The sequence below is a fragment of the Mytilus galloprovincialis genome, chromosome 9, assembly GCF_965363235.1.
Source record: "Mytilus galloprovincialis chromosome 9, xbMytGall1.hap1.1, whole genome shotgun sequence".
Lineage (NCBI taxonomy): Eukaryota > Metazoa > Mollusca > Bivalvia > Mytilida > Mytilidae > Mytilus > Mytilus galloprovincialis.
In genome coordinates, this window is record NC_134846.1 from 46,548,743 (window position 1) to 46,574,693 (window position 25,951).

General features: G+C 31.6%; 1 long non-coding RNA gene across 1 annotated transcript in view; it reads left to right on the top strand.

The window, feature by feature from the left end:
* Nucleotides 1–249: 249 nt before the first annotated feature.
* LOC143046921 (uncharacterized) overlaps nucleotides 250–25,951 on the top strand; it is a 31,733-nt gene continuing 6,031 nt past the window's right edge. The window contains exons 1-3 of the long non-coding RNA XR_012969310.1: nucleotides 250–388; nucleotides 12,864–13,053; nucleotides 13,579–13,628. This is a non-coding gene — a long non-coding RNA (uncharacterized LOC143046921). The remainder of the gene's footprint in view (nucleotides 389–12,863; nucleotides 13,054–13,578; nucleotides 13,629–25,951) is intronic.

Sequence of the window (25,951 nt, forward strand, 5' to 3'; positions counted from 1 at the left end):
GCGTCTCTTCCCCATGGCTAATTAACATAAAAGTTAACAATTTCAATAAAAACATGTTTTCTTAGTTGTCCTTCATTTTGTTATTTAGAAAATAATACAAAAAATATGTGTAGTAAATAACACGTTGAAACATTTGTACTGTTACGTTGACAGGCGTTGATAGGACATTACTATATGAGGACGTGACAAACTGCCACTATTATCCAATCAACTATCTCATACAAACAAAGTTTAAAATGCGGTGATCCTTGTACAATGGTAATTACACTGTCATTGTTAAATTACATGGTATTTTCACATCAGAGGGATGGTCGTTCACAGCTTATTCACAGTCATGTTTACATTGACAAGTTGCTTTGCAACAACTGCTATGATGCCAGGTGTCAAGGTAAGAACATTGTCTATATATACGCCTCTATTTCTGTTCAGGAAATGAAAAAGTTGTTCTAATTCTGTCAATCTTTCATCAACCATTGAACAATGAACATTTGCGTATTGCGTGGAGAAGTCCACTGTTTGAATACTTCTACAAGAGAATAGCAGGGGCTGATCCCGGATTTTAGGTTAGCGGATACAAACAGTTTTTTTTAAGTTAAACTATTGAAATATTCTTTATAAAACTGATGACAACAAATTCTTTGTAAATGATAGGAGAGGGCTCACGTCCACCATGCACTCGCCTGAATCCGCCCCTAAAGAGGAACTATAGTTATATGAACTCTAATATATCATAAATGATTGATGTTTTCAATCCACATCCGATTCACACTGTCAATAGAGTAGTCGGTTTCTTCGTGATTCTGACGCCCGTTTCATTGTGCAATAGTCCGGGTTGCCTATGCTTTAGTGCTGTAACACCTCAAATAAATAAATTATATTGTAACACTTAAGCTGTAGCTTGCGTTAGTTAGATTGATTTAATTAATTGTTTCGTGATATCTATTTGTGATTTGAGAGAAGTATGTTCTACAAGAACGGATTATAAATAATTCATTTAGAGGTTCCTCACATCCTCATCCGAAATCTGTGAGAGTTTTAGGTAAGTGACAAGCAGTTGTATAGCGACCATGTTGTTAAATAGTCAAGAATGTAAGTGCGATTGTTCTACCCTTCGGCAAAAACATGTGAAATAACGACAAAGAGTAAGTCATGCTATGTTAATAATAACTCGCACAACTCTACTATTTATGTAGTGCAGTATTGTATTTTGAATGGCTTGTTCAATAGAATCGTTTCCAACGTTTTGTTTGCTTTGGATGACATTCAAACTGGAAATCGTAAATTAAAATAATTAAATTTGAAAGTAAAAAAGGTATAAAATATGAGGAGAAGAAAACCTCTAAGGTCATCTATTATAAACGGAATTTAAATCTTATGTCAGAGATAATAACAATTTATATAAACTGTAGTGTTTATTTTTTATGTGACTGCTGCAAAAACAACATATTTCCTGACGAATTGTATACAGTCAACAGGACTGACCAGTGGTTTAGATATTTGTTTGTTTTTGTTCTGATTGAGATTGTGACACGGTTATGACTGCTGTACCCCTATTTTGACAATTATCCTATTATGTCTGTTTTGTTCACGCATCGTTGTTAATATAATGGAATTTGATGCGAGCGTCATACAAGTAAGAGGTTTAGTGCTATAACACCAGGTTAAATCTACCGTTTTCTAAATAAAAAATTGCCTGTACCAAGTCAGAAACATGACATTTGTTGTCCTTTTGGTTGATTTGTTTTATCTTTTGATTTTGCCATTTGATTAGGGACGTTCCTGTTAAAATTTTCCTCGGAGTTCAGTTTTTGGAGATTTTATTTTTTAATCAAATAAGTTATTTTAAAAACATTATCCGTTAAAACAGAAGACACACAGCAATCCTTTGATAAAAAAATAGTGATACTCTTCATAAAATGAAATGCAGGTCTGAGTCATCATTTAAAAAAAGTAGCAATCCTTAAACACAATGTTATAGGTTACCTATCAATTCATAAATATAAAATTCTAAAAGTGTTTTCATATCTGTTAATGTGTAGAACTTCGTGCAGTTGGGATGGAAACAATTTGATGATTGATAATAAACCGTTTTAACAATTATAAACATTGAACCTGTAGGGCCAAAATAAAAAACATGTTTGTTTCCCCTCGCCCCGACCGGGTCAAAAATAAGCCCCCGAGTCCAAAAATTATTTGCCCCAAAAAAATCGGATTTTTTTTTATTCCCGAAAATAATTCGTTTCCATTCCGACATTGGTTCCGATATTACCGGAAGTCTTCCCGGAACTCTCTGGAGTTATCTATCAATTTAGCGGTATGTATCGAGGGTAAACTGTCTGCTTGAAAGATGGGCGACAAGATCGCATTGTCGTCTTCTGTACGAATTAAGTACAAGGACGCGTCAAAGGTTTTACCCATCGTGGTAAATAGATTATACAGCTTTTCAAAAAGGTGCACATGGAACGACGTGTTGAACGATTTAACTACAGATGATGGTCACAAGATAGATAAATTAGATGAAGTGACAGTTTCTGTGTTAGTCCGAGATTACTCTGTCGTAGCTGCGGAACCGTAGCTCTTAGGTCCTTATGCTATTTTTTGACTATTATGGTCTGCAAATAGTCGAAAAATAGCATAAGGACCTAAGAGCTTCGGTTCCGCAGCTAACTCTGACGTCGAACGGCTGTTTTGCCAGACAAGCTGGGGCCGTGGTCCAACGGCCCCAGCTTGTCTGGCAAAACAGCCGTTTGACGTCAGAGTAACCTCGGACTATTTCTGTGTTTGATAAGATGGCTAACGGTGTGACTTTTGAGCCTGATGTTGCTGAAGAAATAAGAGTTGTTCATGATTTTGACAAGAGACTCAAATACGTCCAATTTGACATTATAAGGGACGCACCACCTTTAAATGACAAAAACAATAATCAGACTAATAGTAATGCACAAAATGCATTTGACGTCCTAATGAGAAAAGCTAATACTCGGGCAAACTCGAAAGTGCCTTCCAAACATGATGAAACAGAACCAAGATTTACTGGTAAGTATGTTAAAATTATTTAAGGTAAGAATTTTCTTTATTTTCTTGAAGGCTTGAGATGGTGTATGGTTCATGTCATTATAAATTAACCTGCCCCGCACCAACTCAATTTCTATCTACATCCCAAACTTTTGGCCTGGAAAATGGTGTGGGAGGGGCTAAAATGGTAACTTCCTAGGCGAAATGCTGCCGAAATTTTTTACAGGTGTGGACTTTGTCATTTTTTATACCCCGCCACACGTAGTGGCGAGGTATTATGTGATACCCTCCGAAAAATTTGTAGGTGTAAAGGGGAAATATTATATACCGAACATGATAGTGATTAATTTTTTAGCTCATCTATGTGGGCTATTGCTATTCACTAAATGTCCGTCGTCGTCGTAAACTTTTCAAAGGTTAGTTTACGACAACGACGGACATATATATTAATCACTATCATGTTTGGTATATAATATTTTCCCTTTACACCTACAAATTTTTCAGAGGGTATCACATAATACCTCGCCACTACGTGTGGGGGGGGGGGATAAAAAATGACAAAGTTCACACCTGTAGGCTGTAAAAAATTTCCGCACCATTTTAGCCCCTCCCACACCATTTTCCAGGCCAAAAGTTTGGGATGTAGATAGAAATTGAGTTGGTGTGGGGCAGGTTAATTTATAATGACATGAACCATACACCATCTCAAGCCTTCACGAAAATAAAGAAAATTCTTACCTTAAATAATTTTAACATACTTACCAGTAAATCTTGGTGCTGTTTCATCAAGTTTGGAAGGCACTTTCGAGTTTGCCTGAGTATTAGCTTTTCTCATTAGGACGTCAAATGCATTTTATGCATTACTACCAAAAGGATTGATAATCTAAATAAATACACTCAAATTGAGCACTAACAACTGATAAGTGGCCTCCAGTGGACAAGTCAAAACATCCATGACATCCAGTTGGAAAAAAAAAAAAATTACCTGCCTGCCTGGTCTGTTTACAAAAAGTAGACCCGGGGGAGGGGAAACAGACATTCTTTTAAATGTGGCCTAGCAGTGTTTCTTCAAAATCTGATGTATATTTATCTGATTTTTGTTCATACCTAATGATCCGATTTTTTTCCATTTAATCTTTTTATTTTCATCCCTAAAATGAAATTATGTTTTGATGAAAATTCACAGTACGAACTCTTGTAACCTAAAAAAAATTGGTTCGAATGAATGGAATTCGGACGATAATCAGTAGACAAAGATAATATTAGAACAATGTTTCAGCCCACCACATGCTGTCCATAGCCAGAACATATTGTTATCCCAATGCCATCTTTAACGTACTATACTGTATAGGTTTTGCTTACCGTTGGAAGCTGACAGATACATGTAGTTGATAACAACTTTGTGTCATTGTGTTTGATGTTTGTATCATATAGTGTTTAAGTAACTTTCTTGTAGATATTTAGAAAATATCAAAATGCTCATTTCTGACATATTTAATGTATAGCGCATTTAGTAAAACTACAGGTTATTAGACTTAATTTTTCGTTTTTACATCATCCTCTACAGTAATGGTTTTTTAATAATCTTTAACCGAATCATCTTTATGAGAACAATTGTTTCGTTTGAGTTTAATAATTAAATTTGTCATGTTAGTGCCCTCTAAACTTGCTATGCGATAGTGGGTTTCAACATTATTGAAGGCCGTAGAGCCCCTATTTGTGTTGATATCTTTTACTTCATTTGACTCTAGTGAAGAGCTTCTTTACGACAAGGTTTTCGCGCATAAAGGAAGTTTATTTTACAACACACATTTTCAGTAAATCCTTTAACTTTTCGCAAAATTTAAAAAAATCTTGGCGCGTAAGAAACACTTATTATTTCGTTCTTTTCAGATAAAAAAAATCTACTAGAGCTAGAGTGTCATGTTGAACATTTATGACATTAATGACGCCATAAAAGTTGCTTTTTGCTCTGAAATTACGTTTTGTAATCATTTTGAATCACACTTGACAGGCGTTATGTAAGGAAGTAAATTATCATAATTCTTTGCTTTGTTTCAATAGGTTGGAAACATGGCAACAAGTTCAGATTCTTGCTTCTAATAAGTTTCTATGAAGAATATACTCAGGTCAGGTTTAGTAATTGATGTCAGATGTTCGAACTCCTTGTTTTTTTCCCTACAACACAAGGGTAAATATTTTGCCCCATAAGTTAACACCCTTTTTTCTTTTCATATAGGACTGCAATCGCTCATCAAAGTTCATTTTCCATTTAAGCTGATTCTAGATGTCTTTTCCATCGATTTGAAACACGATTAATAACAATGCAAATATAAGGTTTAACTCCGATGCAGTCTTCAATATCACATCGAAAAGGAGATCCATAACCTATCAATACTTTTATAGATAAAGGAAGATGTAGCTTATTTTGTTCCATAACTAATGTTCTTCCAACTTATAGTATCAATTTGAATTTTAAATTTTATTAATTTCACTTAAGTACATCCTTAGGACTTTTGTTTCAAAATCTAAAAGGTTAGTATGTTTCATTCGTGCATGTATAATTCAAATTGAGTGATATATCTATTTTCAAGGAAAATATGACGTCAAGAATACAGAAAGTGAAAAACCGATTAAAACTCATCGACCTTTATTATTTTACATAAAGAATAATGCATTAGTCAAGACATAAAAACTATTCGTCATATATTTTAGGAAGTACTTTAATTTTGTGAGGAAAAAGATATAAAATTACGCACAGATACTTTGATTAAAAAGAGCAAATTTAAATAATACTTTGTTTTTAGACTTTTCATAAGAATATCTAGTAGGAGTATTTAGATGGAGGGGATTTTTCCAATAGTTTTTTGTTGGAATTCAGAGAATTTTGGCAGTTGAATCTTTTCACGCCATAACTGAAACCAAAAAAAATAATGGAAGTTCAAATACTTGATATTCTTTGTATATTGCACATGTGAATATCTTTAAAGAAATAATGGTATCTGATGTTGAAAATATGATTCTGTGTAATTGTAGAAAAGGTGACACGATTTTAAAAAAAATGTATGAAATTCTTTTTGTTTGCTTCTGTTCTTTTTGCCATGTCAACGTCAGGTTTTTTATTTGACTTTTGATTTTGAAAATCCCATTGGCTTGTGTTTCTCTCTTTAGTATGAACGCCATATAAACAGATTCATTTTAAAAACGTCTCGATAGTCTCACGATCTTAAACGTTTTGCCAACATTATATAAGTCTGTACAGTTGACAAACAATTAATTATGCAACAAGTTTAACAGAATTCTCATATTATATCATAATTATATCAATGTCATCACAAAGATAGACGAAAATAGAAGTCAATAATAAAATCTGGAGGAAAAAAATACAAGGAAGTAACAATTGTTTTGGCGTCTGAATCTGAATTTACTGTATTTTAAAAGCCTAGATTCGATTACTATTACAACACCAATGGTCTATATATCTCACGTAGCAGTTAAATTGAATTGATCTTTTCATAACTTTCACCTGGGGTCAGTTGATTTTGTCTATTCGCTAGTGAATATCAAAATAACAAAAATGCCGAGCTTCAAGGAAAATTCAGAACGAAAAGTCCCTTACCTTTTAAATAAACATGAAAATCGGAAGTTTAAACACGTCAAACATATGGAACTGTCATATTTAAAAGGTAAGGGTCTTTTCGTTCTGAATTTTCCTTGGAGCTCGACATTTTTGTTATTTTAATTTTCACTAGCGAATAGACAAAATCAACCGACCTGTGAAATTGGGGAAAAACAGGGAAATAATTGATCTCCCTTTTTGAATGACCTAGAGAACCTTTCACTTGATACTAATGCTAATAAGATATAACTGTAAAATGCGAAGAAATGTTAACATATTATGTGCAGATGTTTATAGTATCACACGGATATATTATCGGAGTCAGAAGAAGAAGAGGTACAATATGCATTGTCACTTTTAGAACAATATTGCATTTGCTGAAACTGACAGTTAATACAAATTAGTTGAAATAAGACAAAAAAATTGTAGCTTTAGTAAAAAGAAATATAAGATTTTTTAAATCTAATGGTTAGAAAATAGATATCTTAGATTCATACTCTTAAGTGGTTATTTTGGCTTAATGACACGTTTTGTTCAGCTAGAAATTTTAACATTTAATTGAACAGTAAAAAAATGTTTGCTTTATAAAGAAAAAAAAATAGAAAAAAAATTTTGCAACACCACTTGATGTTATGTTTAGATTATTTAAATTTCTAATAACACCTTTACTGATTAACTGAAGTATTGGGATTTGAGAATAAAGTGTTATTAGAGAGGATGAACTTGCGATTTTGCCAATAAATCTGTATGTGAGAAACAGTACCACGAAAATGGTTTATAGGGAACTCGGTCGCTTTCCCGTTGAAATTGAAATTACGTCGCTAGGATCAAGTTTAATAGTGCTATAAAAAAGAAGATGTGGTATGATTGCCAATGAGACAACTGTCCACAAGAGACCAAAATGACACAAACATTAACAACTATAGGTCACCGTACGGCCTTCAACAATGAACAAAGCCCATACCCGCATAAACAGCTATAAAAGGCCCCGAAATGACAATGTAAAGCAATTCAAACGAGAAAACTAACGGTCTTATTTATATAAAAAAATGAAGATTGCTGTTCTTTCAAATGAAGATAAAATATCTCAAGTGTATATACACTTGTAGTATAGCATCACCAGCGTAAAGCTTAAAACCGAAAATGGATGCGCGCCTTTAATAAACTATTGCCGAATGTGGTCATATTTATATAAGGAATGATCAGATAACTATTGAAAGTTAATTATCAAAATCTTGTGTCAAACATAAACTTGTTAATCAACATATACAACACTTGTTTTCTGCAATTGTAAGCTCATCAAGAGAGATTTTATAGTGTATGTGAAACTATGTTTCAATAAGAATCCTGTCTTAAAAGACAAGCACGCACAAACTGAAATATATTATATATGGCAAAATTTAGATGTTCAAATCTTAAATTTTCAATTGAAGAGGGGAGATGAATGAAGATTTGAAAGAGAGATAGGATACATCATCTTAAGGAGGCTCGCGGGTATAAAATTTTCAGAAAAAAATTAAACATTTATTTTTCATTACAAATTTTATTTATTACCTTAAGTAGTTGTTACTTTATCATATGGTACAAAAATCATTCCAAAAAATCAATTCTTGTTGGCCCCATATGACTTTTAAATGTAGATATCATTGAAAAAGCTCCCGATTATCTCCCTTTGGTGCAAAAATGCCATTTTTTGGCATTAAAATTGAAATTTTTTTTTTTCACTCATCGGTGACCTATATTTCTTATTGTTGTTTTCGAATAAGCTGTACATAAACTAAATAATTGTAAAATTTAAGCGATTTCTGTAATTTAGTTTTTTTTTTTTTATTTCTATATTACCGCTATTTCTCCTATTAGTTCAACAGAAAAAAAAGGACATTAACAAAAATGTATGCTTCTTTCGAAGGCAGATTGTGAGCGTAAATGAACGGTGACCCCATTTTTTTTATTTCATTTTTCTATTAAGTATCAGATAAAGTTCATTTATAGAAAAATATAGAGAAATCCTATATTAAATTACAAAAAAAAAAAAAAAAAATGATTTAGACCCGCGAGCCCCCTTAAGTCTGTAAACAAGATACGAACAATGAATATCATTATCTGCTTGTTTGTTCATGCCCTATGATATACTTTCCAGACAGCTTTTTAAACCGTATTTGGACTTCATTCTTCAAGACAAACATTGATCGGTTTACTTAAATATCGTAACATACAGATGTAAAAGAAGATATATACGATTCTTAGAAAAAAATCATAATTTGTTTTAAAATGTAAAATATTTCCACATAATTATATGAATCATGTATAACTCATTCTGGTAAATAAAACACCTTGTACATACAAACATGATCACGTTTCGTGATTCAACATGGATAACAAAAGAAAATGAATAAGACTTCAATGAATGAATGAAAAAACAAGATGACAAATTTTAATGAAATAGTCCAATTAAGAGGTTGATGGTTTGATCTGTTCTAATATTACATCTAGACATGCTATTATAGAATTCCTGCTGAACCATATACTTTAAATGCTTCATGTGGTCAAATACAAATACGATTATCAAACATTTGCTATAGCAAACTAATGAAATTAGGGAATTAGTTTCAGTTATAAAATTTGATCTGAAAGATATACCGATATAAGCTTAAATATATCGGTCTTTGTTCATGATATCGTATCATTGTTAAAATAAAAGATGCAAGATGATAAATCGCAAACTAACATGAAATCAACAAATGCTAATATAAATGATATAATATTATAGGGATTGTTTCTTTGAAATTCAAATTCAAACATCGCAATATAATCAAGAATGTTTCAGATTTGTTGCCAAAATACGCTGTACTTTTACATATTATTTTCCATATTTTGAATACGGGAATTTAAATTTCAAAGGAGTATGTTCGATAAAGCCCCTATATGGCCCCTATTTCTAGCACTGTTTTGAAAATGACTAGATAAGAAGTATGTATTTTTGAAGAATAATGCACTCCGATACAATAAATTGAGAATGGATATAGGGAATAAAAGAGAATATAAATTGAAACATTGATGATGCTCTTTCCAATTATAATCCCATTTTTTTCTGATTTTGGTTTAATTAATATATCCTCCAGAACTAGACGTTTTAGAAACAACGCACATGACGTCCTCCGCCTAATTTTTATACTTTTATCTCAAAATTGACATATGGAATATATATTTATTACTCCTATTCGGTATTTTATAAAACGTCAAGAGTGTCTGAACAGAAAGTTGACGAACAAGGGTTTTGTCAAAGAACGTCTCTCTTTTTTTCAGAATATACCAAGACCTGTTTGATAATTATTTGGAATCAACTTCCCAATAAATCATGATGGCCTATAAGCATAGATACTAGGTTATGATGTTAAGTCCTGGTAATATTCCTTTGGCGGGCACGGTACTTTCCGGTCATTGTGGTATTATAATATTGACATTTTTTGAGTTCAAAACTTTCGTTATTGCATATGAGCTTTGTCTGCGCTTTTTTTTATTTTTCTCTGTTGACACATTTGTTTGTTTTTATAATGCATAAGATTATAACACAAGGTTGACCACCGTACCCCAATTTTTGCCAGTTGTTTTCCATTTGTTTTACATGTTGGAAGTTTTGATCTATCGTTTCGTTTTGAGTTTAACTTGGCGATATTTTACTGTTTTGTTTTAGGAGCAGTACAACGAATGTCACACGTTGAGGTGGATTTTCTCACCCTCAAGAACCCTGCACCTACTTCTAGCTAAGTTTGAAAGTTGCTCTTGTTGTTTTTCTTAGTTGTTAGTGTTGTTATTTTGGTTTTTATTTGTAATGTCTTAAAATTTGGTTTAATTTTAATACTTCACATTCGATCAGGTTTCAGGGTTAGAACATTTACATGATCGATGGTTTGAGAATATGATGATTTCTTAGTGTTGGATAGGAGTCAATTACCAATTGGTTTATGAATGTAGTGATGTTTTAGGGATGAATAACAGTCAATTACCAATCGGCCATTGCTTGATGTCTGATCAATTGAAAAATACATTATATACATATTGTATATAATGGTATGCGACTGGCATGCAATTGAGAGGTTTAGCTAGCTACAAAACCAGGTTTAGCCCATCATTTTCTACGTAATGTTCTATTCGTTCGATGAGTTTGAGGGTTTAAATTTGCCAATTGCGAAGGGACTTCCCGTTTAGCATTTTTCTTGGAGTTGGGTATTTTTGTTATTTCACTATACAAACAAAGTGTTTAAACTCTTCAATTTATGAACAGTAATCATAGATTACTGAAAAGCAATATGTTGTATAAAAGAAAGGGAAAATATATAAAAGAAAGGGAAAATATATAGCCTTATCATTCATTCGTGGAAAAATAAAGAGAGGTTGAAAACAAATAAAATGTTTAAAAACACCATATACAAGTGCCTATATCAAGTCCAAAAACTGATCAATGGTTTATCTTTAAATTTATTTAGAACGTTGTTAGACTGGGAACGCTATAGCTTGACATATGGTATACACGATTCTTCATCGGTATTATGGTAGCGTTATCATGAGGTTGTGGAGTGCATTCCTGACGGGGTTTTCCAAGACTGGTATTTGATGCTGCTTCGCTAAACATGTGGCATTTATAAGAATGAAGAAAGCAAGCTAATCTACTATGAGACAGAATAATGTTTCAAGGGATCTTCCCTCTCGTCATCATCATCAATTAATTACAAACCTTTCAAGAATTGTTCTCAGAAAAGACAGACAATGTGCATCATAAATTGAAGGCCAAAAGAATGCTTGGGCAATATGTATTTTTGTATGAAAAATCCGTTCACTCTTTTTGTTTTTTATAATATTTTTTCACATCCTTTCCTTACATGCACTGCTTGTTTATCTTTTTTATGAACTGACAAAATTTCTTGTGTGAATGGTTTAACACGAGTATTTTTTGGTCCCTTTATAACCTATAACTATAACCTGGGACAAAATGGCGTTACATAAATATTTGTAAAATTCTCTGTTTTTTGTCGGTGGAAGAAATTGGAGAGTGTAGAAAATGTATCATACTGCTAAATGAATTAGACTCTAGTTCGTTGCATGCTTTAACTACTGTTACGCAGTAAAATTACAATGACTATATAACGCTTTGTTTATTACGGTGGAGATGTGTTTGATTTAAGACGTAAAATATATGATATAGTTCGTTGAATTTTTACGTCGTCTGCTTCAAATACGATTGTTTTCAAAATATTAGAATATTGAACTGTTGTAAGAGTTGCATTATCAATAAATGTTATCAGAAAACAACAGTACATGGTATTGAAGCATACACTTTATAAAACAAAGATTCACATGCTACCTATTTAAAAGCTCTGTACAAATGAAAACGAATTACAATGAATGATCATATGCTGTTGATATTGAAAATATAAACAATTAAAGCAATAGACATATCCTTAACTTTTTAAATTCAAATTTGTGAAAAACAATACAGTAATGGAAATATGATTTGAATGGAGTTTTATTAATTTCTTTTATTCACTCATATTTCTACTTTGTCAGTTAACGTACACAAAATAAGAAACATATGTTCTCAAGAAAACTAAGAACTAAAAGTGAATTAAAACCTGTAATAAAGTAATTACAATAGAAGGTACCACAAGGAAATTAAGATATAAAAATCAAATAAATCATATTAAACATTGTTTTTATCGCTTTCATCTCATTGTTTAGCCATTAATTGAATTCTTTATTTATGAAATGAGTTTTACTATCATTTTCCAAGAGTAATACAGAAATATTTTTCAATGTTGACCTTTAATATTTGCGTTTCGAATTCTCATAAAGGTAAAATCTTTCAATAAGGTGTTATAAGCAAACACATAATTCAGGGCACGGGAAAACAGTTGACACGACAATGTTTGTATGCTAACATTAGCTTAAAACATGTTCACAAAAACGTTACATATGTTATCGATAACTTTTCCATCTTTAAGAAATAAAATGATATTAAATAAACCAATATACCATATGAAATATTAACCGATTTTATACGAAACTAAATATTCCTTTAATTGCATACATTTCTTTCGCATTTATCAAATTATAGAAAAAAGCTGGTGAAGCGAAAGGAAGAACTAGTAGAAATTCAGTGTTTTTTTAGATTTATTATGTGTGAGTGAGTTTGTCACTCCTCCAATAATATTAAATTATTCATTTATATCAGGAACGCAATATCAGATAGAAAAATACCAAAGAACAGAGGACTACTAAATATCGCGTGAGAATTTTTTGACGTTACAGACAGGAATGACAACGTAATTGCAGGTATCCCCCACACATAAGGATAGTAATGAAGCAATCATTCATTATAAAATCAGCCAGCTAATGAAGATGTGGACTTACGTTTTTAGCAGGTAAATACCACATTTTTCAAGTTTGAAATATTACTTTTATTTTAAACTTTTTCACTACTATAAAGTTGTTTAGATAAAATATTAGCAAGTTATTTTTTTTTTCAAATTCTATTTAATATTCATATTCAATCCAAGTATGATATTCACTTATTTATTAATTAATTTTCACTAATTTTAATTTTTGTATTCCTTTCAAATATACTCAAAAATTTAAAAACAATGTTCCAATAGATTTCGTAAGTAAGAATACATACGAGAGTCTATGGCTATAAACATGAAATTATTAATCTGTCCAAGAAATTACATATAGATTTTTAAAAATGATACCATTAATGGATGTTTATTTCATATATAATTCTTTGTCATTTGATATGTAACATCATAACATCGTCAGATAAAAATAATCATAGACTCTTCCATTTTTTTTCACATCAAACCAATAATTTAAAGACGCCATTTACAGTGGATTTGAAGTACATTTACAACTATAGTAGATACATTGAAGTCTTTGTTTCCATTTTTCAGAAGAAAAGGTGCAATGTTTTTCTTGGTTTGTCTTTACCTATTCCATACAAGTAAGTATGCTTAATTTATCTTTCTCTTTACTAGTACATAAAAACATTTGTCAAAGGACTATGAATGTTACAAGCCAATTTTCTGAAGATTCTGTAACTATTTTGAGCTGTTGTAATTTTTTTCGAGTCTTTTATTTTTACCAGCTTTTAAGTGAAAATGATTAAAAATTTATTACGAAAAATCTTATAAGTTAAAGCCAATTACATATTCTTTTAATCCTGTGATCATTTCCCAGGTCTCAGACCTGTATGTAGTGGTTTCTTGATAAATCATAGTCTAAAGTGCAGACTCTGAGGTAATGTGGTATTTATTTGTGATATGTCCTTAGCAATGCTAAAGGTCTAAAATATACATCCAAATAACATAAATATAACATATTTTGCTGCACCAGATGTCAATTTCGAAAGTAAATGTCTTCAAAATTAACTGAAGGATAAAGCGAGTTTAGAGACAAAAAAACTGAAATGTTTCATAGAACAAAAGTTTTTTATTGCCCTAAATAATATAAGGAGACCGTCAAATCTAGTTTAAATATGCATTGTCAGTCACATAAAACGCCCAACATATCCTTAGTTAGGTCATTACACTTGAGACAGTATCAACGCTCATGTGCATTCAATCAACTTTTGCGTGTTTGACATCATGGTTAAAAAAGTACTTAAACTTAAATTAAGAATGCGGCCATACATGTTTATATTTTTGCTGGTCATTTAGATAAAAATGATGAATTCTATGAACAAGAAATCAATTCAAAATATTATTTCTTTACTATGCAGACTGCACTATTATGAAAATATTTTGATTTGAAACTAATGAATATAAATAAAACACCAATTGCTGATATTCAGATGAAATGGATTTCGAATGACTATAGTAATAAGTAGAATAACGAACATACCGAACTCAGAGGGAATTAAGAACGGAAAGTTCCCTAAACAAATGGAAAAACCAAAATCTCAAACACATCAACCGAATGTCAAACTGTCGTATTCCTAACTTGGTACAGGCATTTTCCTTTGTGGAAAATGGCGGATTAAAACTATAATTTGTACAAAACGATAACTTGTACATAACATATGTATTAAAGACCGGGGATTACTGTATATAACATTACATAAAGAGAAGTCCGAAAGTATAAAAGGGCCAAAAAGAAGTTCGGTGTTTGATGTTTTCCTTGTGATAAAAAGATTATGAACAGAAATAAAATACTACATAAAGAGAACTGTTAAAACATTTGACTGTATTGGGTTAAAAGTAAACGCGTAAATCTTGTATAAATTGAATCATTTACAGTCATGTTGTATACTAATACCATTAAAATTTTGATGTAAATGGCTTTATATTTCTAGTAATGCATATTTTTTTTATTTTCCAAGAAATTGTTTTGTAACGATTAGAATAATTTAGTTACATTGAGTCATGCCTCTATTTTAACGTCACATAAGGATTTTAGATTTACAATGAAAACAAAACTAGGATCATATATGTAATCAAACTATCTGAAGAAATGCTTGAAATAGAAAGAAACATATTTATTAACTCAGCAAAAAGAACGACTATACAGGTTTCTCAAATTCAATTCCTAAACTTTATAAATTGAATAAGATCAATGTATTACAATACTAAGTATTGAATCTGTTATTGGTATAAGCTCTCAATTGGATATGATGCTTTTAAGCGATAAAACATTGTATTGCTAACAAAGGAATACATTTTGTGCAATAATCTTGCTAATGTAGTAGAATAAAGCTTCCTCACCCTTACATATGGAGTCAGTATCATCTACTTGGTACTTAATAAATATGAAATGACGGTCACAACTTGATGATTAATGGCTTTTCAATGATGACATTTGTATAAATCTAGTTAAAATTACCATAAAATGAAGTATATGATAATTCTCTTAAATCTAGTTTACCAATTACACATATATTAGTAGTCTCTGAGACGAATTGTCCGTTATGTTGGTTATTTGTTATTTGCCTGATGTCTTTGTACGTTGACCATACATTAATAACATTCATAAATACATATTAGACACAATGTTAGCCATTTGTCACAATCATTATATTCGCCAATTCCACAAAGTGGATACCAAAGGTTATAATTTTAGGTTGAAATTCTGAATGAAATTATACTGATCGTTTTTCTTCTGAGTAATTAAAGATAAAACATCAGACACAGTGATATGGTGATTTATAACAGTATGCAAATAAGTACTCGTTGAAGAAAGTTATTTTCAGTTGCCTTATGACGGCTACTTCAATGCTGATTAATTTGTGCAACAAACCGTATTAGAAATATTTCAACATATTAAAATAATACTTTATAAGCAACTAAATAAAAATTGAAATTTCAGCACGAATTCAACTATTAAAAAGTAAAATCACAAAAATACTGAACTCCGAGGAAATCAAGTTATGTAAGCCTATGGTTGAGAATATAATTCTATCAATTATTAGCCCGGAGGGTATTTTTTTTTGGGTTGGGTTGGGTTGGGGGTTGGCTTGCCATAAAACCAGGTTCAACCAACCATTTTTTCTTTAATTGTCCTGTACAAAGTCAGGAATATGACAGTTGTTATCAAATAGTTCGCAAATAGTTCGTTTCTTTGTATGTTGGAGTTTGTTTTTGTTGTACTGCAGTGTTCTTGTTGTTCTTTTTTTCCTCTTATAGTTGATGTGTTTTCCTCGGTTTTAGTTTGAAACCCGGATTTGTTTTCACTCAATGAATTTATGACCTTTGGACACCGGTGCACTACTGTTGCCTTTTTTTTTTTTTATTGCAGACAGTAATAATGATAAATAAAATTGTATTTTCAATTGTCAATAAATTGTCAGGTGTGTTTCCTTCACTTCACTGCTCATCACTGCAGAAACAGTAATTGTCGAAATGCTCATCTGGTGCAATACATTTAGTACCGTTTAAAGGCGTTAATGTTATGCAGTTAGTCAGCCAGACAGACAATAATTCAGAATGGTTGTCAACGTATATAAAAGGGTTTAGACATCAACAAGGACACAGTGAAGTTAGAATAACATAAGTGTCTGTTTTTTATATACTGAGTATTTTGAATATTTCAAAGGTAAACATTTTTTCAAAGATAATAATATAAATTTTCGTACGCGATCGTGTTCTTGGCAGTATAATGGCATTCGAAAAATTTCGAAATGGCTAGCAACTTTCCTATCCTGTAATTAGCAGTAACTATTATGCCAGGAAATTCTTATTGGACACCAATCCACTAAGTTATCAACATGAATATATAAACTCCATCGGCACCTATTGAATTTTGATGCATAAAAAAACTTGAAAATTGTAGACATCGTTGCTGCTGTAAAGTTAAATTCTCAACCGATACTCTTTGTCCATATATATTGATATAAGTCAATATGAGAATGATAAAAATGTCTAATGTACAAATAATTTGCCTATAAATTTTGATGGAGTATTGATAGCAAACGTTATTAATTAGTTTATAGTGTTTACGAATTAAAATAAGCACACAAGTACTAATGTTATGGTCGTTATTCTTTTACGTCCTTCGTCCTTCGTCTGACTTAATAAATGTGATGGTCTTGATATGATCTGACGCACTCGTGATTATCGAAATTGAACAAAATCTACACACCAGGTTTAAAATACCTTGTGACGGGTGTAGGAATTGAACACACTAAGTACTTTCGTAGTTCTTTCTAGTGTTTCCTGTCTGACTTCGACTAATTTCTTTGAATATTTTCTTGTTATCGCATCTTTTTTAGCATTGCTCTTAAAATGGCAACGGACAACACGGTTAGAGCAAAAGACAATCATAACTTCTGAAGCCTCTGTGTTAACAGACCAATTTGTAGGTTACATATGGTTAATTTATTAAGCTCATCTTTTTGTGCAATGTAAATTTATTTTTATCTCTTGTCTATCCCATCTAGTTCATTGTTTCTTTAAGTCTAGTAGCTGTTTAAGTATACAACCCGTTAAGCATCCTTGTCAAAGCCATGCTTTGGTTTCAGCGTTTCTAATGAAGATTAATCAAGGAAATCGCCTCAGACGCCCACAACTCATTAGGTGCCACACATGGAGTATGATATGCTACCCTTCTGCAGCACCTGAGATCAATCCACGTTTTGGTCTGGTTCGTGTTGCTCAGTCTTTTGTTGTCTATGTTGTGGTTTGTGTACTTTTGTTTTTCTGTAGTTTTTTCGTTTTTGGTGTTGTCAATTTGTTTTCGACTTAAGGGTTTGAATGTTCCTCTACTTTTTTCGCCTCTCTTCGATTGATTTTACGATGTGACACAAGTACTACAGTGCACTAGTGATAAAATGAAATAGAGGATGTCAATTTCAAAATCCCAACTCTTTGCTAAATTTAAAAAAAAGACACATGTGCATCAATATGAACAAATACTAGACAGGACTGTAACCAAAATAAACAATTCAGTATTTTACAACATCGTTTCTCCTTATTATTTTACTAGGTTCTCAAATGATCCCGGAATATCGTAGCTGTAATAAGTCGGTATCATCTCTGTTCCTATCCCATTAAAATTTATCTGAACGAATACAAAGCATAAATCAGAAAGTATTGAAACAGATAGAAGCTACAACAACATTGATTTAATTTATGAGAGTACTTTAAATTAATACTTTTAAGTTTTTAATACTCCCACCAGAATCGATAGTGTTATCAGATGTTGTGGAAGGCTAAACATATCCCAAACGCATTGTATTTTTAGTTAAGAGTGCGAATATGTTCGATTATCAATTTAAACACTACAACGTTTACTTAAACACTAAAGTCACTTCATCTTGATATGCCAGGTTATCACGTGACCACAATGTTTTGATATCAGGACGTATAAGTACATTATATAAGTTTGGTGTATAAGAAAATTCTAGTTAAGTACAGATTACCTTATCGTTGCCAAGTTTTAACGTCATTGTCAGACATTAGACTTTTATAACACAATGTTGACTGCTGTAACCCTATTTTTGACATTATTACCTATTATTTCTTCTGTTTGTTTTGTTCACACATCGTTGCCATCGTTGTCAATTTAATGAAATTGTATGCAAATAAACTCATTATAGATACCAGAATTGAAATTTTGTATTTGCGCCAAATGCTCGTTTCGTCTACAAAAGACTCATAAATGACGCTCGAATAAAAAAAGTTTAAAAGGCCAAATAAAGTACGAACATTGAGTATCTAAAATTACTAAAAAATTTGCCAAAATCAGCTAAGGTAATTTATTCCCGAGGTAGCAAAGCCTTAGTATTTCAAAAATGTAAAGTGTTGTAAACTGTCGTTACAAAGTGATATGTTTATCTAGCTATAATATCTGGTTTAATTCACCGTTTTCTACTTAAGAAAACGCCTGTACTAAGTCAGATAAATATTTAGATTTTAAATCCAACAACCCTGCAACTTGCATAATTCCCTTTTAAGCTAAGGTTTTGATGAAATTGAATTAACATGTCCGTGAAACATTGTAAATAAAGGCAACAGTAGTATACCGCTGTTCGAAATTCATAAATCGATTGAAAAATAAACAAATCCGGGTTACAAACTAAAACTGAGGGAAACGCATCAAGTATAAGAGGAGAACTACGCCACAACAGAAACACAACATTAAAATGTTACACAACAGAAACGAACTATAATATAACAATTGCATTTTCCTGACTTGGTACAGAACATTTTAGAAAAGAAAAATGGTGGGTTGAACCTGCTTTTGTGGCATTCCCAACCTCGCGCTTGTATGTTAAATAAAATATTTAAAATGACAACATTTCATTTTTCGAAAAACTAAGGATTTTCTTGTCCCAGGAATAGATTACCTTAGCCGTATTTGGCACAACTTTTTGGAATTTTACGAAACGCGTGTCTGGCGTACTAAATTATAATCCTGGTACTTTTGATAACTATAGGACAGTTATTATCCATTCTTTGAATAAGTTGATCGTTTGATTTTGCCATTTGCTTATGGTGTTTCCCTATAGAACTTTCCTCTGAGTTTGTTGTTTTTGTTATTTTAAATTTTTACTTTAAATTTTTTAAAAAACGTCAGTAATTTTAATACACCGATAAATTAAATGCAGCGTATAAACCCTAAAATTTGTTTTGTATCTCTTAATTGTGTTAATGGGGGCGGTGGGACATTTTAAGAAAAAAATAGCTTTAATTTCTGCAATATAAGCAAGGTAAGATTAGTGAGTCTGAAATATAACTTGCTAACCTGTTCTAAGTCAAGAATCTGATGTTCAGTGGTTGTCGTGTGTTTGTGTGGTTCATAAGTGTTTTTCGTTTCTTGTTTTTTATATAGATTAGACCGTTGGTTTTCCCGTTTGAATGGTTTTGCACTAGTAATTTTTGGGGCCCTTTACAGCTTGCTGTTCGGTTTGAGCCTAGGCTCCGTGTTGAAGATCGTACCTCGACCTGTAATGGTTTATTTTGACCTGGATTGAGAGTTGTCTTATTGGCTCTCATACCACATCTTCCTATATCTAATAATAATTATTTGTTGAGTTCCTACGTTACTTTATCTCTATGGACTGTTGTTTGATATATTGTCATTTTCCTTTGCTTTGGTGTTTGGTGTTGACGTGTACATATTACAATCGACTTTCTATCTGATATTTAGTTTTTCCTTGACATGTATTCGACTATCAAGTGGAATGCTAGGCGATGCGATACATATTAAAACCAAGGACTTCATGAATCAGACAACGCCTACCACGGCGGAAATATGACAACCGCTCTTATGTGTTCTGATTTTATTTGGATTGATTTATCCGAGTTTACCAGTTTAATGGCTTTGACCCCAATAAAACGAAACTGTATGAATTTTCTTAGATTTTCTTTTTTTTTAATTTCATCCTCTAGAGTGGATATTTTGAAGCATTTCTGAATTCTCTATGTTTTAATTTTTTCCTTCAACAAACCAATTAACTAATCACGAGAATAAGAGTCATTGAACTCATTAAAATTATAAATTTGATTAATTGCTCCTCTACGATCATCCGTTAAGAATATCAAAAAATTATGTCGTTGTTTTTATCATTTGATTTCATACTTTTCGATTCTTTTAACGACCCTTTCATTTATATAGTTCATTACGAATCCACAGCGGTAAACAATCTTGGCTTTCAAAGTGTTATTTCCATTTCTTATACGGTATCAAAGTAGTACAAAATGGACTGGTAATTTTATGCCTTTATCCTAATTCTAATCATAACCAAATTGCAGATCGCCGGTACATAAAAAAACCAGAAAAGTACGATTAAAATTGAAATATTTAGTTGATATGAACAAACAATAGACAGAAATATCAGAAATAGACAATTCAGCATTTAATGAAAAAGTAATCAAAATCATATACCATAGAGAAGTATATATAACTATATGATAATAAGAAAGGTTAACCATTTCATGTCAGAATAGTTGCAATTATTGTGATGCTCATGACTGTCTTTTATTCCTTTTACAAAAGAGCAAGCAATATGTTGTAGATGTAGAATGGAAAGCAGTAAATGAAAGAATGATAAAAATACGCATGAAGACCAGGTTTGGGTATATGACTGCTATATCCAATGTTATGGCCCACGAATGATTACATAGATATTGAATGCTCATAACATCTTTCAACTTCGAACTTCATTTGGTCTTTTAAACATTTTTTTTATTTCAGCGTCACTGATGAGTCTATTGTAGACGAAACGCGCATCTGGCGTATATATGAAATTTTATTCCTGGTATCTATGATGAGTTTATTTTCAACCACTGGGTCGATGCCACTGCTGGTGGAGATTTATTTCCCCAGGGTATCACCAGGCAAGTAGTCAGCACTTCTGTGTTGACTTGAGTTATCATTGATATGTTCATAATAATAAATTTACTGTTAACAAAACTTTATTTTTTTGAAATACTAAGGCTTTTCTACCTCAGGAATAGATTACTTTAGCTGTATTTGGCAAAACTTTTAGGAATTTTTAGTCCTCAATGTTCTTCAACTTCGTACTTCATTTGGCCTTTTAAACTTTTTTTGATTCGAGCGTCACTTATTAGTTTTTTGTAGACGAAATGCGCGTCTGGTGTATATATAAAATTTGAATCCTGGTATCTATGATGAGTTTATTTACTCTTTCCTTTAGTTATGGTTGTTTAATGTTGACGTGTGAAGTTTATAATGGCCTTAATATTTTCTAAGTTATTTAGTTTATCCTTGACATAGACTGTCAAAAGCAATATTATACGATGTGGAACAAATTAAAACCAAGGTTTCATGAATCGGACAACACCTTCCACGGCAGAAATATGACAACCGCTTCAATTTGTTCTCTTATCATTTTGAATGTTTCATTCTAGTTTACTAGTTATAATGCATTGGTATCGATATCGCATAGCAATAAATGTGTTTGTTTTTAATTTTTGAATCTAATCTTCTAGATAGGATTTTTTTAAAGTGCATTTCGGAATTTTCGATATAATGAATTTTTCCCACTTAACAAACGAATTAAGGAATCATGAGAATGACTGGTTATGTTCAAATAAAAGTTCATTAACTGATCAAAATTATAAATTTGATTAATTGCTTCGTACCATTTGTGTCATATCAATTACACTTCTTAACATTCTAAACATCTTTTGAAATTAAAGTTCTGTAAAAAAAAATTAATGTCGGTGCTGTCGACGTCTGTAGCAAGAATCTTATTAACAAGTTTAGTGTCCTCAATATACATATTTTGTTTTTCGCTAGGCGTTAAGGAATCATAAACTAATCAATCAAACAATTACATAATCAGATAATAATTACAAAATAAAACAGTTCAACAACATCTACCTACACCCGATTCTTACGATATCAACTTATACGTACACACAAAGGCAATCAACAACTGACAACATTGACACATAGTCAAGATTACAACAAAAAGTAAATTTGTAGTTTTGTCCATTTTATTTTATACTTTTACTTCTTTTTATAAGGCGGGGATACCATTAGTGCTTCCTTTACTATTATTGTAATAAGAACAAATGGAAAAATATCATTTTAAATATTATCTCTTTTTGCATGATACGTTGTAACTGCTCCTGGTTGGTGTTGTGAATAGCAATATAAAATATCTTCATCTCGTTAGAAATGAAGATGTAGTTGTTCTCCAAGGTGTTTCCCACACCGTATAATTTGATGTTATAGACCATTCTAACACAAATTTGCAAAGATGAACATGTTTTGTTCAATTTTGCTTTGAAATATTTTCTTTTTCCAGAAAGAATTTATAAGTGTTTCTGATATATTACAGATTTAATATCCTAATAAGTTTATTTTGTGATTTGGAATTTCCATTTTCCATATCTAGACGTAACTTAAACACTTGTCAAAATTATAGTTTAAAATATCTTAAACACAACATAACGAAATCACAAGCAATGCATAATTACAATAGCGAATTGATAAAACCATAAATGCTACTTGCTTTATATATATATGCTCATAAACCAATGCATTACATCGACACAAAGATAATGACAAAGGCATATATAATTTTTAATATTGCATAGGGGATAAAAATAATTTAGAACGAAACATTTAGATATGTGAAAAATAAAGTGAAAAAGTTGTCATGACCGATACTTTTCAATTTTCAGAATAAAAAAGAATCCCATGACTTAAATCAGAAATATATGATGAGCTTAATTATACTATTAGTTTTTCTTTTTACAAAATAGCATTTATCCATTCTAAATTGTTTGTTATAGCAGCATGACATTGTTTCATTTCAATTATTTAATACGTTGAGTTATGGTAAATTGCTAGGCATAATTGTTAATAATTCTCGTAATTTCCATGGACATTTTCATTTCTCGTCTTCTGAACTGTTGTATATTACCTTATTGAATTTAATAATTATTTTCAATAAAAAATTAGAAAGTTTACTAGCACAAAGCATGTCTGATCTAGTTTTATATCAACATGACCATGTAATCTAGAATAACATCAAAAGACTTCTCAGACAGTAATTATATAAGTTTTTATCAATTGTAGTCTGTTTCGCAATTATTTTCAAGGTTTATTTGTCAACCAACTTAGTTTCACATCCTGACAACTTCTTCCGCATTTTATTTCTTTGATTGTACTACTAATATCTTAGCTTATCGTACCCTTCCGGTGCACCTGAGATCACCCCTAGTTTTTTGGTGGGGTTCGCGTTGTTTATTCTTTAGTTTTCTATTTTGTGTCGTGTGTGCTGTTGTTTGTTTGTCTTTTTCATTTTTAGTCATGGCGTTGTCAGTTTGTTTTAGATTTATGAGTTTGACTGTCCCTTTGGTATCTTTCGTCCCTCTTTTAGCTACAGGATGTTAACTTTACATTCAGTTTAATGTTTGCTGTGATTTCAATATGAATTATACTTACAAATGTTGGCATGTGTATTTAATATGTTGCCTCTGAGATTAGTGTTTGACTTTTTAATAGTTTTATTTATACACTCACTTTTTCAGAAAAATACAATCTTTGTATACTGTAACCTGTTGTAGGCTTAGTTTCCAATACGAAGAGTGATACATTCATGGATTATATGTTATATAACCTGTTTTCCACAAATGTTTTCTTTTAAAACCAGATGCCAACTTGCAATTTAAGAGTTCTGAAAGGCAAATTCAAATGATTAAGACATGAGGTCCGAAAATCTAAACTCGATGATAAACTCGTGTCATGTTCTGTGGACTTGATTGTCTGTTCATGGTCTTTCTTTCTACGCCTTGCTATTTCTTTTTATTTTACGCTTTGCCATTTCTTTTATGTTAATGATTTTTGGATATCCACTTGGTATTTTCCGCGGACAGGACTTAGTTGACTTGTTTTTTAAATACTTTTAGGTAGTTCAGAGGCACGGCGGCTACAACTCCTGCATTATGATGGTCTCTAAGGTGGAGTTTGTTTATCTTTTATAGAGGGTGCATATGTGGTACATCAATAGTCTAATCATTTGAAGTATCTCTATTGTTTCCAGTTTCATCTATCCTGGCCTTTTGTAAAATCGGTTTTTTTTTGGATTATTCACTCATGCGGCATCCCATTGCATCTGATTGATTGTTAATGTTTCACCATCGTATGTGACGTAATTTTTAATGCCTTTTCACCATCGTATGTGACGTCATTTTCATAATTTACTGCGTTGAGGCCTGGACTGAGTCGGGTGTGTCTATTCTGTGTTGGTCATTCATTATGTATTCGTGTTTGTTTTATGTAATGAGTTAATACTTCAGATCTGTTATATTCATTTGATAAAATTTACTGTTTGCAATAACATTAATTGTTCTAAATAATAAGGATGTTCTTATCCCAAGCATAAAAACTTAGCCGTATTTGACACAACCTTTTTCAACTTTTGATCTTCAGTGCTGTACAACTTTGTACTTTTTTTCGCGTTCGATCTTTTATATCTGGGCGTCACTGGTGAGTCTTGTGTGGACGATGCGCGTTTTTGGCGTATTAAATTTTAAGCCTGATGCTTTTTGTTATTCATTAATCATGTGTTTCTTTGTCTAATACGTTTTCCTATTTATTTGTATTGTAGTCCTGTAATATTATGTTGTCATTTCTATGTTATATTTAACATTGCCATTAAAGTGCGAGGTTTGGCATGCCACAAAACCAGGTTCAACCCAACATTTTTTCCTTTAAAAATGTCCTGTACCAATTCTGGAATATGGCCATTGTTATATTATAGTTCGTTTCTGTGTGTGTTACAATTTAACGTTGCGTCGTTTGTTTTCTCTTATTTTTGAGTGTAAATTGACATTGCGATAAGACGTGTCACGGTACTTGTCTATCCCAAATTCATGTATTTGGTTTTGATGTTATATTTGTTATTCTCGTAGGATTTTGTCTGATGCTTGGTCCGTTTCTGTGTGTGTTAGTTACATTGTAGTGTTGTGTCGTTGTTCTCCTCTTATATTTATGCGTTTCCCTCAGTTTTAGTTTGTTACCCCGATTTTGTTTTTTGTCCATGGATTTATGAGTTTGAACAGCGGTATACTACTGTTGCCTTTATTTAGCTCCAATTGCAGCATTATAGGTTATATTTGGAGTCGAACTCACCTGTCACGTTTGGAATTTTAACTTACAACCTCAATTTCAACAGGCTTGTGATACAGTAGATTAGCTTCTTAGATCGCACGGCTACCGGACTTCCTCTCTTGACACATGAACTTTTTCTTACTTTATACATTTGCAACTAACGTGTTTACTAACAAACAGTGTAAATATCAGATAGAAACTGTATATAACATTTCAAAAACTTTCTTGATTTGAGCCTTT